Raw genomic sequence first — 17,581 nt, 5'->3', positions numbered from 1 at the left:
TCTTCAGGACATTCATTTTTAATTTGGAGAAAATCCAGCAAATTGGTAAGTACTTTCACTTTCATTAGGAACTTTCTATTCAGGACCTACTGTGTTAGACTATGCAGTAGGCTGTCCCAAAAAAAATCGATGTTGAAAAAGTGAAGGTGCTCAGCCCTAAATTGAAAGATAATGTTATTTATAGCATTTTCGTAGAACATTTCGACTTCCTAAAAAATTGTTTTCAGGTTGCCCAAACGTGTTTTATGAAAATATAACTTTTTTCAGATACAAACCCACTCTTCTGCACTTTTTTCAACTCTGTTCGGTTCCTAATTTTTTCCATATATTTTTTTTATTTTTGTGGGGTTGTTTTTGAATACTTTTCATGGTTTGGTTCAGCATCGCATTCAATTGTTTGACTCACAAAGCCCATTGAACATCACGAAAAAAGTGAATTTTTCTCATAATTTTCAGATAAAACCCTTCAAAACACATATAAAAAAATTTTTTGATCAAGAACTGAAATTTTCATTGCAAAGCGGGATTCAAGACGAAAATTTACATGAAAAAAGATCCTTGATATCTTATCGTGGGGCTGAGATATTGGCGTGTTTACATGTGATGGAAAACTATGCATTTTGTCCAAAATGCCACTAAAGCTCAATATCTCCATTGCACAGTATTTTATTTTACCGTTTATGCGTATAATTTCCTCAATGGATTTCCTCAAAGATTCAAATGATGATTATAGCCATAAGATATGTTTGGAGGAGTTTCAGGATATTCAAAAAGGCATCTTTTAATGTAGAAAGATGGGTGATCAATCCACCTATGAGTGAGACAAAAAATTCACTTTTTAATCAGAATAAGATAGACGCTGGGTGTCTTCGACAAAGTTTTAGGTTATATTAAAACAAGAAACTTTACCGAAGACATCATGTTTCTATCTCTTATATATCTCTTATATATGAGAAGGCACTAAAAATCACAATTTCCGTTCTAACTTTTTCGCAAATTTTTCCGAATTTTTAAACCTTCTACTAAGTTATCAGCCATCTAAAAATGCATTTGTTTTCTGAACATTGTTATTTTTTATCTCCCAAAATGAAACAGTTATTCAACATATTTGTTAAAATGCATAGTTTTCCATCACATATAAAAATGACAATATCTCAGCTCCCCGATAAGATATCAAGTATCTTTTTGCATGTAAACTTTTGTCGTAAATCCCGCTTTGCAATGAAAATTTCAGTTCTTGATCACAATTTATTTTTATTTGTTTTTTGTAGGGTTTTATCTGAAAATTATGAGAAAAAAATTTTTTTTTGTGATGTTCAATGGGCTCTGGGAGTCAAAAAACTTAATGCAATGCTGAACTGAACCATGTTAAATATTCAAAACCAACCCCACCAAAATAAAAAAATATATGGAAAAATTTAGGAATCGAACAAAATTGAAAAAAGTGTACAAAAGTGGGTTTGCAGCTGAAGAAAGTAATTTTTTCATAAATCACGTTTGGGCAACCTGATAACAATTTTTTAGAAAGTCGAAATGTTCTACAAAAATGCTATTAAAGGCATTATCTTTCAATTTAGAGCTGAGCACCTTGACTTTTTCAACATCGATTTTTTTTGGGACACCCTACTATGCAGTTTTTTCGTTCAAAATACATGGTGTATTGGACGACAAATTAAAATTTTTTTCCTAAAAATATTTTCTGGATACCACTCGAAAAACCCATTACTATGATCTTTTCCATGCAAAATAAATGAAGTCCTACTGTTACATTTTAATTACTATGATTTTTTATTTTTATAATTACAAAAAAACAAACTAACAATGCAGATGCAAAAAAATGCTTCCATCGTTTTTGGGGTTAACGGGCAGTGGCAACTATATTGCCACCAACGTTTGTGCGGTTAACGGGTAGTGGCAATTATATTGCCACCAACATCGTGGCGTTACCGGGCTGTGGCAACTATATTGCCACCAATGATTTTGGGGTTAACGGGCAGTGGCAACTATATTGCCACCAATTTTTTCAATTGATTCAATAGTTAGTTTTTTAACAAAGGTATATTTGTGTTGTTCCTTCTGTAAGGAATACGTTTTATTGAAGTATATGTAGGTTCTTTGCGTAGTTTTCACGGCCTTATTAAGGGTTAAAAAAAAGTGGTGGGGAAACAGAGAAATAATCTTCTCCATTTATTCAAAGATATGTTTGGGCATGCCCACGGATGACATGCCCCTTTAAGATATCGTTAATTTATAAACTGGTTATGTAACTATCGATGCTGAAACTCGCTGCAACTGCTACGCTATCCGTAGTCATGCCACAGTTGTGACCGCTATACGCTGCTATTAGTATCCTCTGCCCCTGCATCAGCTGGCCCAGCTGCTATCGATGCTGAGATCCGCTGCAACTAGTGCGCTATCCATGGCTATGCCACAGCTGTGGTTGCTATCCGCTATCGCTGGTATCCACTGCACTGATACTGCTGCTTCTAAGGGAGGACTGCTGTTGTCGCTATCTAGATAAGTAGGATAGGCAAAATTTTGATGAAATTTGAAATGCTGTACCTTTGCCAAATGTTATTCGATTTTAATAATTCGAACACCATTGAACTGGAAAACTTTTGAAGTTTTATTCTCTGACCTCATCTTTGGCCTAGATCACCGGTTGTAGGAAATATTCCTGAGTTCCGGTAGGCATGTCAAACCTGCTAATTTTTGGATGGATTTGGTAATGGGTTATTTGATAAAAATGCTTATTTGCATCATTGGCATAGATAAAAAAATCATTTCTGAAGCGAATGGTTCATCAAGATCCGGAATCGGCCAAGAACTCATCGAGAAATGGCTATTCTTCACCCGGAAGTCCTCAGAGGAACCTTTAGTAAGGGACATTTACATTTTTGCATCAAATATAGCGCGTGACACCTCTATATTCAGGATTTCTCATCGGGAATCATCCAAAAGACATATTTTTGAATACAGACTTCGTTGGCCACAAACGGAACGATCCTGATGCCCCGGATGAACCCGTAATGGGAGAATTTATATAGCCAATTAATATGTCTTTTGGATTATTCCTGATGAAAAATCCTAAGGATAGAGGTGTCGCATACTATATTTTGATGCAGAAATGGAAATTCCCTCACAACGAGTTCCTTCGGGGCATCTAGGTCGTTCCGGAAGTGGCCAATAAAGCCTATATTCAAAATTATGTCTTTTGAAAGATTCCTGATGAAAAATCCTGAAGATAGAGGTGTCACACGCTATATTTGGTGCGAAAACGTTAATGTCCCCTACTAAAGGTTCCTCTGAGGACTTCCGGATGAAAAATAGCCATTTCTCGATGAGTTCTAGGCCGATTCCGGATCTTGATTAACCATTTGCTTCAGAAATGATTTTATCATCTATGCCAATGATGCAAATAAGCATTTTTATCAGGTAACCCTTTACCAAATCCATCCAAAAATTAGCAGGTTTGACATGCCTACCAGAACTCAGGAATATTTCCTACATCCGGTGACCTAGGCCAGATCTGAGGTCAGAAAATGAAACTTCAAAAGTTTTCCAGTTCAATGGTGTTCGATTTATTAAAATCGAATAACATTTGGCAAAGCTACAGCATTTCAAATTTCATCAAAATTTTGCCTATCCTACTTATTTTGACTATCCCCTGTATTATGAGCGGCTTCGGCTGAAACAGGCTCTTATATATGATTCTGTCGACCGTGATTGGGAAGCAATCATATAACGACCAATCAAAGGTCGAATTTTTCGTTTTGACAAGGCTAGACAATTTTCAATAGTACAATAGTTTGAATAATAAAATTACAATTATCTTCATTTGGGAAGAATCTTAGAAGATTTTCCAATCTATTGCTGCAAAGACGAAGTAAATCCATCGAATACTAACCGATTTATTAGCATTTAATATTGGACATGTTTTTCACTTTTTCCGGTTTTAGGTTTTCATTCCACATCCCTATGTAGCCGAACTTCCCGAGAGAAGTATTCTACTTCAGAAATGATTGATTGTATTATGATTAGTATTTTCTCAACTGCTTTTGCGAGTGAAATGCTTTCGGGCATGTTAAATTTTTTATTACCTTTCTCTTGAACCTCTTCGTAGGGATATCTCTGGTTGAAATTAGAAATCAGGACACCTTTTTTCGGTACAAATTTGAGCTAAGCTTTTCTTCGAAGTTTAAAATAATATACCACGTTAAATGTGATTTGCACTTCAAAAACACCGAAATACTTCTCTACTTGTTCAACATACATCTCAAACGATCTAATATTATTAAGCAGTTTTGAATGTATAGGCAGATGTGCTGAACATGAAAACTTTTTCAAATTAAACTTACCGTTTAGATGGGACTGACTGGGAAGTCGAAAAATAAAAAATGTGATTTTTTCTGGATGTTTAGGGTGAAATGAAGTGTTCGGGTATTTTGGATATTGATTAAGGTATGTTTGGAGATGTATTTTGTGTGTCGTGTGTGCAAGTATAGTTAGTACACTAAGGTCGCTTTTTACGCGGCTTCTTTTACGCGGTTTTTTTTACGCGGATTCCGGAATTTACGTGGTACTAGTTTTTGCGCGGTTTTACGTTTCTTTTCACTTGAATTGCAGGTTTTTTTTCTACGCGTATTCCGGAATTTACGCGTTATTTAACGCGGATTCCGGAATTTACGCGGTTTTTTTACGCAGATTCCGGAATTTACGCGGTTTTTTTAGGCGGTACGTATCCCCCGCGTAAAAAGCGACTTTAGTGTATAGCATGGCAGCGTTTTTCGCGGAACCATGTTTTTTAACTTATGGTGAGTTTTTCTCAGCATCTACTGAACCTATCTGGCTGATTTTTTTTTCCAGCATATAAAAATGGATTATCTTACTTGTTACATAGCCGTTTTTCAAAATTAAATTTTTTTTCAATTTTTTATGATTTTCAAAGTGATTTTTTTTATGAAAAAGCTAATTTTTTACTAAAATGGCCGCCGTTTTGTCTATTTTTTTCAATTTCAAAAACGGCTATGTACCAAGTTAGAGATCCATTCTTACATGCTAAATAAAATTCAGCCAAATCGGTTCAGTACTTGCTGAGAAAAACCTACCTCCGATTTAGGGAGGGCATTCACGTTCCCAGCTGCCAACAACTTAATACACTATATGTGCAACCACGACATGCAAGATAAATCTTCACATGAACCTTAATTAATAGCAAAAATAGCCAAACACCTTACTTTACTCTAAACATTGAAAAAAAAAATTATTTTCGACCTTACAGAGTAGAGTCCCCCGTTAAGCCAAATCTTTAACGGTTACAATACCTAAAAGATTTCTCTCGTCACTTAACTAAGATTCAACTAAAAATAAAATTGTCCGTAGTGACCGTTGTGTTCTAGAATCAAAAAATTATTGATTTTGAAAAATTCTGCATATTATTATCACACTACAAAATTGAAAACCTTATAAAAATCAGGACAAATGCCAGAAAATGAAAAATAAATCAGGACGTCAAAACAGGGTCTCAAAATCAAAACATGTCCTGCTAAATCAGGACGGATGGTATCCCTACCTCTTCGGTCATCCTTTCTGTAGGTAGAGATAGCGGTTTGACTAATTCTATAGTTATGAATTAAAATCCTGTGCATAGCAGTAGGCATATAGTACCCAGGGTACAAATCGACGCAACGTGTTGCTGTGTCAATACAGTACCGTAAAAAAGGGGTGAATAGAAACAATCTCTGTTATATTTTTCATTGTAAAAAAAATACTGTAATCTCTATAACGAATATTAAATTTTTGAAACATAGGTCTAATCTTTCTCTATCAAGGGTGTAAATACCATTTTTATAACTGAATAGTGCATTCCTTTATTGAAAAAAGTAGGAGGTTGTATCCAAGACACGACCGCATAAGTGACGTAGAACTACGTACACTATTAACAAATGCATTGAGTGTTTCATTACCCTAGTAACACAACTGTTTTTATCAAAGTTTTATAGCGCTTTTTTGGCTGTATTGAGCGCTATAAACTATCAAAGTTTTATAGCGCTTTTTTGGCTGTATTGAGCGCTATAAAACTTTGATAAAACCAATATTTTTACTTGTGTAATGAGTTATAATGTCTACTAATGAAGGGTTGTGAATTTCGTGAACCGGATTCAGCAGTTAGCAGATCGCGCCGCACACACACACAAATCATACCATATCATAGACATACACACATCCTACCATATCATTATACCATACACACATCATACCATATCATACACACATACACACATACACACATGATACCATATCATACACACACAGCAAGCAAGCGACCAATCAGAGGACGTTATTTTTATTTCACCAAGGCTTGACAATTTTCAATAGTGCAATAGTTCGTAGATCCAAACAACATTTTTTTGCATTTGGGCAGATGCGTGTATAATTTTCCAATCGATTGCTGCAAGAATGAAGAAAATCGGTTGAAAACCAACCGACCTATAAGCATTTGAAAAGGGACAAATTTCGTCCCAGTTTTTCAGTTTGCACCCCTGTGTGGTATGCTAAAGTAAAACGCAGTTCTACGTCAAAAAGGTAACATATTTTCTATTCGCCCCGCAGTGGAGCGAATAGAAATATTCATCAATCGACTGCATTTTTCCTGTTCTGATGAACAATTTTGATTTTATTTTGAAAAAAAAACAACTGCATTTTCTTTATTGATAAAAAGCAAAGCCTTGGTACTACATTCTGATTTTGAACTCGATCTACTGTTTATTATATGTTTATTATACATAGACTTCGCAGCCAACTGTTAAGTGTACAGGACAATGGCAGTAAGATCTTACTGACACTAACAGTCTCTCCCGAGCAGCGTTGCAAAGCGAGCGAGAAGCAAAACCTTCCTCCTCCTTCCCGCTTGAGACCGAGACATATGCTACGCTACTCAAGTCTTTTGCACACACGTTTCCAAGATACTCGCTATTCTTCATACATTCCCCTGAGTATCAGCAAGCACGCACTGATACGAACAAACTCTTTTGTATTGCTACTCAGCGTCTGTAAAAGAGTACGCGGGTTCCTGCCAGCGAGTAGGAGTACTCGACTAAATTGCTCGGATAGGAGGAGTACTTGAAAAACTGTGCTCGAAAATGCTCTCTTCATCTACCCGCTTCTGCTTCATGCACCGACAGCCGACAGTGTGGCGAAGAATATGTAAAGTTTCGCATATACTGGCACGTGTAGGGTATTGGACTGCTTTGGTAAGTTTTTTACAGCAGATGCAAAACCAGCCGAAACAAACCGATGCCGAAGTAGGTCGATACCCTATTATTTTTTTGTCCCTCTGCAACTAGAAACAATAGTCTTCGGCTGGAGAGCGAATGCGAGCAAAAAAAGCGAAAAAGAACGAGAAATAGCTCGAATGGAGAATTCTCCACTGTGTGATAGCGGTAGCAACGAGAGTCTCACACAGGGTTGCCAATGTTCCAGTTTAAACTGGATTCCTCCAGATTTTTTAAAATGATCTAGTCAAACAGTTTATACCCAAAATCTTCCAGTTTTTTCAGATATTTGCCAGTTTTGTCCAGTTTTTCATTCACTGAAGCTCCGAATGATTTTCGGAACTATTTTCAAAACGTAAATTTTCAGTATTCTATCTTCTCACACGAAACACGGTCAAATTAAAGACTGCATAACATGGTTGAAATGAAACCAAACGAATAGATTTTACCAGACCATGAAAAAAATTTATTTCTGTTTATTTTCTGTTGCGTAGAAGTTAAAAAAATGTTAGAAGAATTAGATACCAAAAGTTAGCGAAGTCAGAAATAATTGAAATTTAAAATTCACAAATGTAACGGAAGAAAATGTTGCTTTATTTTCTTAATTTTGAGATAGATTGATTGCGTAATTTTAAATTTTGCAGCTGTTAGATGAAATTTTTCAGTCCATAATTTTAATAAAGTGTAGGCCGGTACCAAACAGTTCTGATTAAAACGAGTAATTTTTTGCGGAGAGTTATCTCTTTAGTTTTTGTACAAAAAACTGACACTGGATTCAGTCCCCATAACAGAAAAGCAATCTCACAATCATTTTTTTTGCTCTTTTTTCAATTTATTTGGAATCCAGTTCCAGAAGAAGAAAAAAAAAAAATTGGAATCCAGTTTTTCCAGTTTTTTCTTCAGCCTTTTTCCAGTTAAATCGAAAGTTTTATTGGCAACTCTGGTCTCACATGAGCTGTTGCATGCTGCTTAGGAGCGAGCCTAACAACACTGCTTCCGAGTCGAGACTCGAACCTACGACGGAAGGTCAGTTTTTTGCACGTAACATTATTGCAGTTTGCATCAGGCGAAGTGGATCCGGTTGTTTGTAAGTTTTTCAACTTTTTTGTTTGTAAGTCCTGGCCAAGATAGGCTGAGAATGTACATGTTTCAGGTATCTTTTTACATAAAACTACCTGTTTATGGGTAAAAATATTTTCTATGACATTGTTCTTATTTACCCCGCAAATTTCCGAACCGGGAGTTTTCCATGAAACATAAGTACAAGGTTGATGAATATCTTACAGTAATTCTCAAATTCACTGTTAAAACTTACAGTGCGTTACTACTGACTGAGCACAGCTCAAAGTTGAACAAAATGACTTCCATGGGCAAAGGTAACGCCGTTTACCATCGGGAGCATCTAAACTGCTCTAAAGTTTTTGGTACTACGCTTACTACGGGCTCAGCGGACAAAACTGAATGTTTAGCGATGGAATTTCGAGTAAATCGTCATAGGATATTACTAATGGTGATCTACAATCCCCCCGAAAACGACTGCTCGTCTTTTTTAGCCAAGAAGTTGACAAGTTTAGTAGTTTACTACGAAAACGAAATAGAATAGTGTATACCATGCTTGTGGAGTGCTGCCGCTGCAATGCCAAATACTTGCTGCCTACTACAGATCAGTACGCATGGCAAACTAGACTCTCACGTCAAAATCTCAGCCCACGGCAGATCTGCCGATAAACACTTAGCAAGCAGAGAGCACTAAACCGCTGTTCAACCGTTGTTGACCTCAGTCAGCTTTTCGCTCGACAAAATGTGCTGAACGAGCGTGCAATCGTGCATGTTGTACAGGCCATGTTTAGACCAAGTGCAGTTTTAATTGCCTTCACAGTCGCAGAAAAGAGAGAACGCAAGCAGGTCTATAAGATCCAGCTCTTCCAAGGTCTAACGGTCTGCTCTCATGCGGCTACAATGTTGATACCAGACTTCCACCTCTCCAACAAAATTGTCAGTTTCCACGATGGTTGGTTATAATTTCGGCTGAGCAGTCTTGAATAAGTAGAACGATCTGGTTTTTCACTGTCCGACGTTTCGTCACTGATCAGTGACATCTTCAGGGGAAACTGTTGGTGTTTATTAGCGATTAGTGTCTGTTTTAATTCTTAAATTTGTTAACAATTGATAAGAGTTTATCTAGTTGTCTGTGGTTGAGTTGTCTGTGACTTACATAATTCTTGTTCGTTCCTTGTCTGGATGCTTTTTAGAGCTTACCGTCAACATTAATTGGGGCGATTCGGGGTACATTCTACAATATTGGTGTTCATAAAAGTCTATGGTACAATTTTTCTCTTATAAATATTTTAAACAAACTTACAAATCTCTTTGCTGTGGACCTATTGCGATGGCGGATGGTAACGTTATGGAGAGTAGTTGGGATTCGTGGTGGTAGGAAATCTGTGTTACTTGTGGTGAGATTCGAAAGACAGGGACAGAGAAGGAACTAGTTGGCTGGTGCATTGGTATTCGGTATGAGACTCGACAGCACAGCTGCGTAAGCTGTGTTGAGTCCATCGAGATCGACTCGCTTGTTGACAGTATTGGGCGTGTTGTGTATATGACACATTTCTAAGAATGGTAGAATATGGGTGCGGTTGCTATGGTCGATAATAGTGGTTCGACTGAAGTCAAAGCTGTGTTTGTGTTGTATACAGTGGTTAATGAGTGCCGTTTTCTCTTTTAACTCGTCCAGCTCTCGTTTTGTGTTAGTGCTGGCACTGAGTATCTGCTGTAGCTTGTTTACGTTAGATTTGTGTCCTGCTAATCGCATATTATAAAACACGCATACAATAAAACCAGAACATTCCTGAAAAACCACCCAGAAATAAGTGTACTATCATCTGACAAAGGAAATAGGACAGTAATAATGTATGCAAATGACTACCATGATAAAATGACAGAACTAACCTCCGACCAAGCAACCTACAAAAGACTACCGAGAGATCCGACTAGCAGTATTCAGACCAAAAACAATAATATAGTGAAACGACTTTTCAATCTAGACCTAATTGACAAAAAAACCTCGAGACAGCTAACTGTATACAATGCCAGTTGCCCAAGGATATATGGCCAGCCGAAAGCCCATAAGACCAACCTTCCAATACGCCCTGTGATACCCAACATTACGTCACCAACATACCAACTATCCAAATTTATGGCAGAAATTCTCCAAATATCATTAAGCAATAAATACAGCACCAAAAGCTCGTTCGAGATTTGCGAAGAAATTAACCGTACAACACTACCTGAAAAATACATACTAATCTCTCTGGACGTAGTAACACTCTTTACTAACGTTCCTAGAGCTCTGGTAACAAAAACGATAATTTAAAGATGAAAGGAAATTATAACGAATATAAATTTAGATTTGTTTCTTGAGATAGTAGAATTCTGCATGGATTCCAGTTACTTCCGCTATAAAAACATATTTTACTCTCAAATACATGGTACCGTAATGGGCAGCCCGTTATCACCAATTCTCGCTGACATAGTATTGGACTCAGTGAGAGAAAGCGCAATAAACTCACTCCCCTTCCGTGTTCCGTTTATTGAAAAATACGTAGACGATCTGATTCTAGCCATACCGGAAAATTCGAGCCAAATCGTGCTGAATGTGTTCAACAGCCAGGAAAAAAGAATACAGTTCACCCTGGAGACCGAGCAAAACCAACATCTACCATTTTCAGACCTGATGATAGTAAGGAAAGACGACCAAACATTAACAACAGATTGGTACGCAAAGCCAATCGCATCTGGAAGGATGTTGAACTACAATTCGTTCCACCAACTGAAATATAAAATCAATACAGCCTGCAACTTCATCAACAGAGTAACAACATTCTCCACAACAAGCACCTACCAAGAACAAAAAGCAATCATCTATAAACTACATCAACAAAACAGTTACCCAAAAACCTTAATCAGTCGACTACTGCAACATAGAGCACAGAAAAACAACACCAAACGTGAAGATCCAATCGTCACCCAGCCACCAACGAATCAACTCGCCCACATAACACCACAGCAACCAATCAGCATACAACTTAGTACCAGCCCTCAGCATACCACTCCGAATCAACCATCCAACGAAGCATCAACCACAGGAGAAACAGCAAACCAGCCAACACATCTACTCAACATACAGCATAGCACCACACAACAGCATACTACTCCGAGCCAATCATCCAACGAAGCATCAGCCACCGAAGGTGAAACGAGCCAGCCGATACCGCACCAAGTAAGCACAAAAGCAGCAACATCACAGTCACAACAGCCAACATATCGATCAGTAACTTATGTCCCAAAACTCACTGAAAGACTCAAGAAGATATTAACTCCCGACTATGCACACATCACTATCAGCAGCAGACAGCACAACACGGTTTCCCAATTACACACGGTAGTCAAAGATCTAAAAATAAAAGAAGAGCACAGCCACATTATTTACAAAATTCCCTGTAGCGACTGCAACAGTTGATACATCGGAATGACTCAGAACAGACTTAATATGCGATTAGCAGGACACAAATCTAACGTAAACAAGCTACAGCAAAACGAGAGCTGGACGAGTTAAAAGAGAAAACGGCACTCATTAACCACTGTATACAACACAAACACAGCTTTGACTTCAGTCGAACCACTATTATCGACCATAGCAACCGCACCCATATTCTACCATTCTTAGAAATGTGTCATATACACAACACGCCCAATACTGTCAATAAGCGAGTCGATCTCGATGGACTCAACACAGCTTACGCAGCTGTGCTGTCGAGTCTCATACCGAATACCAATGCACCAGCCAACTAGTTCCTTCTCTGTCCCTGTCTTTCGAATCTCACCACAAGTAACACAGATTTCCTACCCCCACGAATCCCAACTACTCTCCATAACGTTACCATCCGCCATCGCAATAGGTCCACAGCAAAGAGATTTGTAAGTTTGTTTAAAATATTTATAAGAGAAAAATTGTACCATAGACTTTTATGAACACCAATATTGTAGAATGTACCCCGAATCGCCCCAATTAATGTTGACGATAAGCTCTAAAAAGCATCCAGACAAGGAACGAACAAGAATTATGTAAGTCACAGACAACTCAACCACAGACAACTAGATAAACTCTTATCAATTGTTAACAAATTTAAGAATTAAAACAGACACTAATCGCTAATAAACACCAACAGTTTCCCCTGAAGATGTCACTGATCAGTGACGAAACGTCGGACAGTAAAAAACCAGATCGTTCTACTTATTCAAGACTGCTCAGCCGAAATTATAACCAACCATCGTACAATTCCCAACAGTCGAACTCTCATACAACAATCATTGTCAGTTTCGTAAAAATTACGAAAGCTTCGGTTTTGCGCTTGAACTCTTCCAACGACATGTGTATTACGTTAGCGGGATGCAGCAAGGGCAACCCGTAGGTGCACTATCTGCACCGAACCGTATTTCCAGTGAGATTACAAGAGAATCAAGGTAATGAATTGTCACAGCTCGGTTCCAATACTCCAAGCTAGTTGATGCAGGCGGATTTGCCCGGTACTTTCTCTGCTGCAATGTCCTTGGATCAACTGGAAAGATAGCTTGAGAAGGCCATTTGGTTAGTTAGTAGTTACCACACTATCGCGGGGGTATGACGCCATCATGCCTAATCAGATGCAACGTGCTCCGTACAGCATTCGGCGTTTAAGAGTACGATAAAAGCGAGCAAAGGGGTTGGTATTCGCGAGTATCCAATACGAAACCGTGGAGTAACACTTACAAGTACCGATACAGACCAGAGATAGTCGCCAACCTGCCAGATATCTAATTCTTGAGTGACAGCAGTCGTGGCAAGACTGAGGAGGAGGCAATGGTTACGAATGAGTTATTAAATTCACTTTGAGGCGAGCAAGGCACTGGGAATAGATGGAATCCCTGAAGTGGCCACGGGCTGTTCAGGGTAATCTTGCAAAGGAACCTGGATGACTGCCTTTTCCCGTAGAGGTGGAGGCGACAGGAACTGGTCTTATTACCGAAGACTGGTAAAGTACATAGAAGGTGTAAACGGTCTGGCAAGTAGAAAGGTAGATCCAAACTGGATGCTATTCTCTCCGTCACTAAGACGACGGAGATGGCAGTCCAGCGTAAGAGAAGGGGTATTCTCTGTCCCGCAATCATTACGCTTGACGTGAAGAATGCATTCAATAGTACCAGTTGGGACTTCATAGCGCTCGCAGTTAAAGGCTTCCAGACATCGGTGTCATTATACAAGATTTTGGAAAATTACTTACTGCATCGACTACTAGTTTACAACACGGAGGATGGTCAGAAGTGCGTCCCATTCATCGCAAGAGTACTGAAGGTTCCCGGGATTGTAGACTATCATGAACGCCGGAGTGTTAAAGACAAAGTTCCTTGAGGGGGTTGTGAATCGGCGAATCGATCGGAGAAATCCAGTTCACGACCACGCACTGCATATGGTCGAGGACTGAATGCACTTCACGGAACTGGAGTTAGTACACCACATGACGGAGGACACTGTTGTGAATAATCGTAAATCAGGCAACAGGTGCCAGTCACAGTCGGAGACTGGACCATTATCTCAAAGCTATCATTGAGACTCTTGAGAGTTACAGTTGACGACAAGTTCTCGTTCAAAAGTCACGTCAACTATGTCTTCTAAACGGCCTCAACGGCTGTGAACAGCTGGTTAACGGCTGGATAATGCGTACCATCGGTGCCAAGTGCACCTACAGGAATAAAATAGACCCCACACGTGGTCCTTAGCCTCTTATCCAGCCGCTCCTAACCAACGATGGAAAAAAATCACCTCTAGCGATTTTGAATACATATAAAGCAAGCCTAAGATGCGTTGACATCGTCGTCAGTATGCGAATATCGGTGTCGGTTCATTCTCTTTGCTTTCCTTTTTACGATATATTGCTTGTCGTTAGTGTACACCACAATATATGGTTCTCAATATGCACAACTCGGTATATGAAGTTATTCGTCTCTGTTACACAGAGCGATCAGATCTTGTTATGTTCTAACTCATGAATATGATTTTTTGTCAGAAAAAGAAAGAAAATGACAATGTATGCTCTCCTACTCTCGCTCAGGTCAACCGTTGTCGAAGTAGTCCCTTCCCCCACACTTTCCCTCTCACCGCACCACACCTCTGATGCTGCTCAGGCGACATGATATTCTTCTGCTGTTATTTTTTGTTCCCCTAATGACCGGCATATGGAGAGACAAACGCAACGAGCGAATCGCTTTTCAGAGCAGATGTAGTCTAGTCATGTGTTTGTTTTCTCCCAGAAACCTATGCACCCTATCATCATTTTATTATGTGTTGAGAGGACTCAAGTTTAGTCGCGGTCTTTACATTTCATGATGTGTACATGTGGAGATTAAACGATGATTGCATCATATTCGTTTCGTTTCCATAACTGCTCCTAACCCCACCCTCCACGCAATGCCAGCTGGGATACGAGCAACCAAGAGAAGATCGGGTAACCAACCCTGGTGGGAACTAGGTAGTATGCTGACAGGAAAGGAGGGCTCATCCGAGTTTCCGAGCGTAAGTCCTCCATGTTAGGAGCGGCTCACAACGGCGTCAGTACTCCAGGTTAGGGGCAGCCGATTACCGTCCTCGTGCCAACGTGGGACTATAAACAATGTTGCACACGATGGTCCGCCGGCGAGGCAGGGGTTGGTGCGCAGGCCTTACAAGCCGCCACCGTAAAACACTCACAAGTAATGAGCGAGGGACAAAGAAATTCGGATTGGAACAATCAGCACAGACTCATGCGATGAAAACGGACTAACGATTGGAAACTCGGGTCGTGGAAATGCTGATCTCTCAATTTCTAAGGGAGCATTCGAGTGCTCTCCGATGTATTGCAATCCCGCAGGTTTGACGTCGTAGCGCTGCAGGATGTGTGCTGGAAGGGCTCAATGGTACGTATGTTCGGGGATGGTCATGTCATCTACCAGAGCTTTAATAGTGCTGGGCGGGATGCGGAAACGGGTGATTAGGTGGTGGCCAATCAGCCCTCGAATGTGCAGGTTGGGAATCAAGGGCCGGTTCTTCAACATAATCATCATAAACGTGCACAGCCCTCACCTCGGAAGTACCGAAGACGACAAGGATTAATTTTACGCGCAGTTGGACCGTGAGTACGACCACTGCCCAAAACATGATATCAAGATCGTTATGGGGATTTCAACGCTCAGGTCGGCCAGCAGAAAAAAAAAAACAAACCGGTGATTGGAGGATTCAACGCGCACTAGATGGCCAACGAAATGGGACTCAGATTCATGGACTTTGCCGCCTCCAAGTTGGCCGTGCGTAGTACCTACTTCCAGTAAAACCTCCTATACAAGTACACCTGGAGGTCACCAAATCAGACGGAAACACAAATCGACCACGTTCTGATTGATTGTCGGCACTTCTCCGACATCATCGACGTCAGATCCTATAGGAGCGCTGACTTCGACTCGGACCACCTGGTGATGGTTAAGATGCGCCCAAAACTCTCCGTTGTTAACAACATTCGGCACCGACGCCTGCTCCGGTTAGTTCTCGCACGACCGAAGCAACCTAACGTCGCCGAAAACTACGCGCACTCGCTCGAAGCTGCGCTGCCGGAAAACGACCAGCTGGAGGAAGGTCCTCTCGAGGAGAGCTGGAACACAATTGAAACAGCCATCAACAGCGTAGCGGAGGACGTCATCGGGCATGTGGGACGAACCCAACGGAAGGAGTGGTTCGACGACGAATGTAGGAGGACTGTGCTGCATGGGCGGTTAAGAGGCGCAGTGCCACTCGTCAGAATGTGGTAAGACACCGACAGAAGAAGATGCAGCGAACACATATCTTCCGGGAGAAGAAGCGCCGCCTGGAGGAGGAGGAGTTTGCAGAGCTGACAGCTGCATCATTCTCAGGAAACGCGAAAGTTCTACCAGAAACACCATGCATCCCGCAGAGGCTTTGTGTCACGAGCCGAAATGTCCCGGGATAAGATGGTAGTATTCTGAAGGACGATCGTGAGGTGACCGAAAGGTGGAAGCAGCACTTCGACGAACACCCGAATGGCGCCCAGGCAGTAGACCATAGCAGCGACAAATGTAGAAGACGTGCTAGCCCCAACGATAAGCGTAGTTAAGGATGCCATCAAGCAGCTGAAAAACAATAAATCAGCTGGAAAGGATGGCCTCGGAGCGGAGCTTATTAAGATAGGCCCCGAGAAGCAGGCCACCTGTTTGCACCGGCTGACTGCAAGAATTTGGGATACAGAACAGCAACCGGAGGAGTGGAAGGATGGGGTTATCTGCCCTGTTTATAAGAAAGGTGACAAATTGGCCTGTGGGAATTATCGTGCGATTACCGTCCTGAATACCGCCTAAAAAGCGCTATGCCAAATCATTTTCCGCCGCCTCTCACTCCTAGCTAACAGATTTGTGGAAAGTTATCAGGCCGGCTTCGTGGAAGGACGGTCTACGACGCACCAAATCTTTGCCATACGGCAGATCCTTCAGAAATGCCGTGAATATAGAACCCCCACGCACCACCTATTCATCGAATTCAAAGCCGCGTATGACACTATCGATCGAAAAGAGCTATGGAGGGTCATGGACGAAAACGGCTTCCCGAGGAAGCTGATTAGACTGATAAAGACTACGGTGGATGGGACGCAGTGTTGTGTGCGGATTTCGGGTGGGTTGTCGGCTTCATTTGACCCGCAGGGGGCTTCGACAGGGTGATGGTCTCTCCTGCCTGCTATTCAACATTGCGCTACAGGGTTTAATGAATCGAGCGGACATCAACACGCGGAGTACGATTTTCAACAAATCCAGACAATTCGTTCGCTTTGCTGATGACATGGACATTGTCGGCAGAATAACTAAGCCGGTAGCAGAACAGTACACCAGACTAAAACGAAAAGCAGTGAGGATTGAGTTGCAGATAAATACGTCTAAAACGAAGAATATGCTAGCCGGCGGGACCGAAGCCGACCGACAACGCCTAGGCAGTAGCATTACGATCGACGGCGATGAGTTCGAGGTAGTCGATGAGTTTGTTTATCTTGGCTCACTTATTACTGAGGACAATGATACCAGTCGAGAGATCCGGAGGCGTATTATCAGCGGAAATCGTGCCTACTATGGGCTCCACAAGCAGCTGCGGTCGAACAGACTAAGCCCCCGTACGAAGCGTAACCCGTACAAAACGCTCATAAAACCGGTGTTTCTCTCCGGGCATGAAACGTGAG

This window comes from Wyeomyia smithii, chromosome 3 (assembly GCF_029784165.1).
Source record: "Wyeomyia smithii strain HCP4-BCI-WySm-NY-G18 chromosome 3, ASM2978416v1, whole genome shotgun sequence".
In the NCBI taxonomy this organism is placed as follows: Eukaryota; Metazoa; Arthropoda; class Insecta; order Diptera; family Culicidae; genus Wyeomyia; species Wyeomyia smithii.
The sequence above is the reverse complement of the archived record's forward strand: the minus strand, read 5'-3'. Positions refer to the sequence as shown.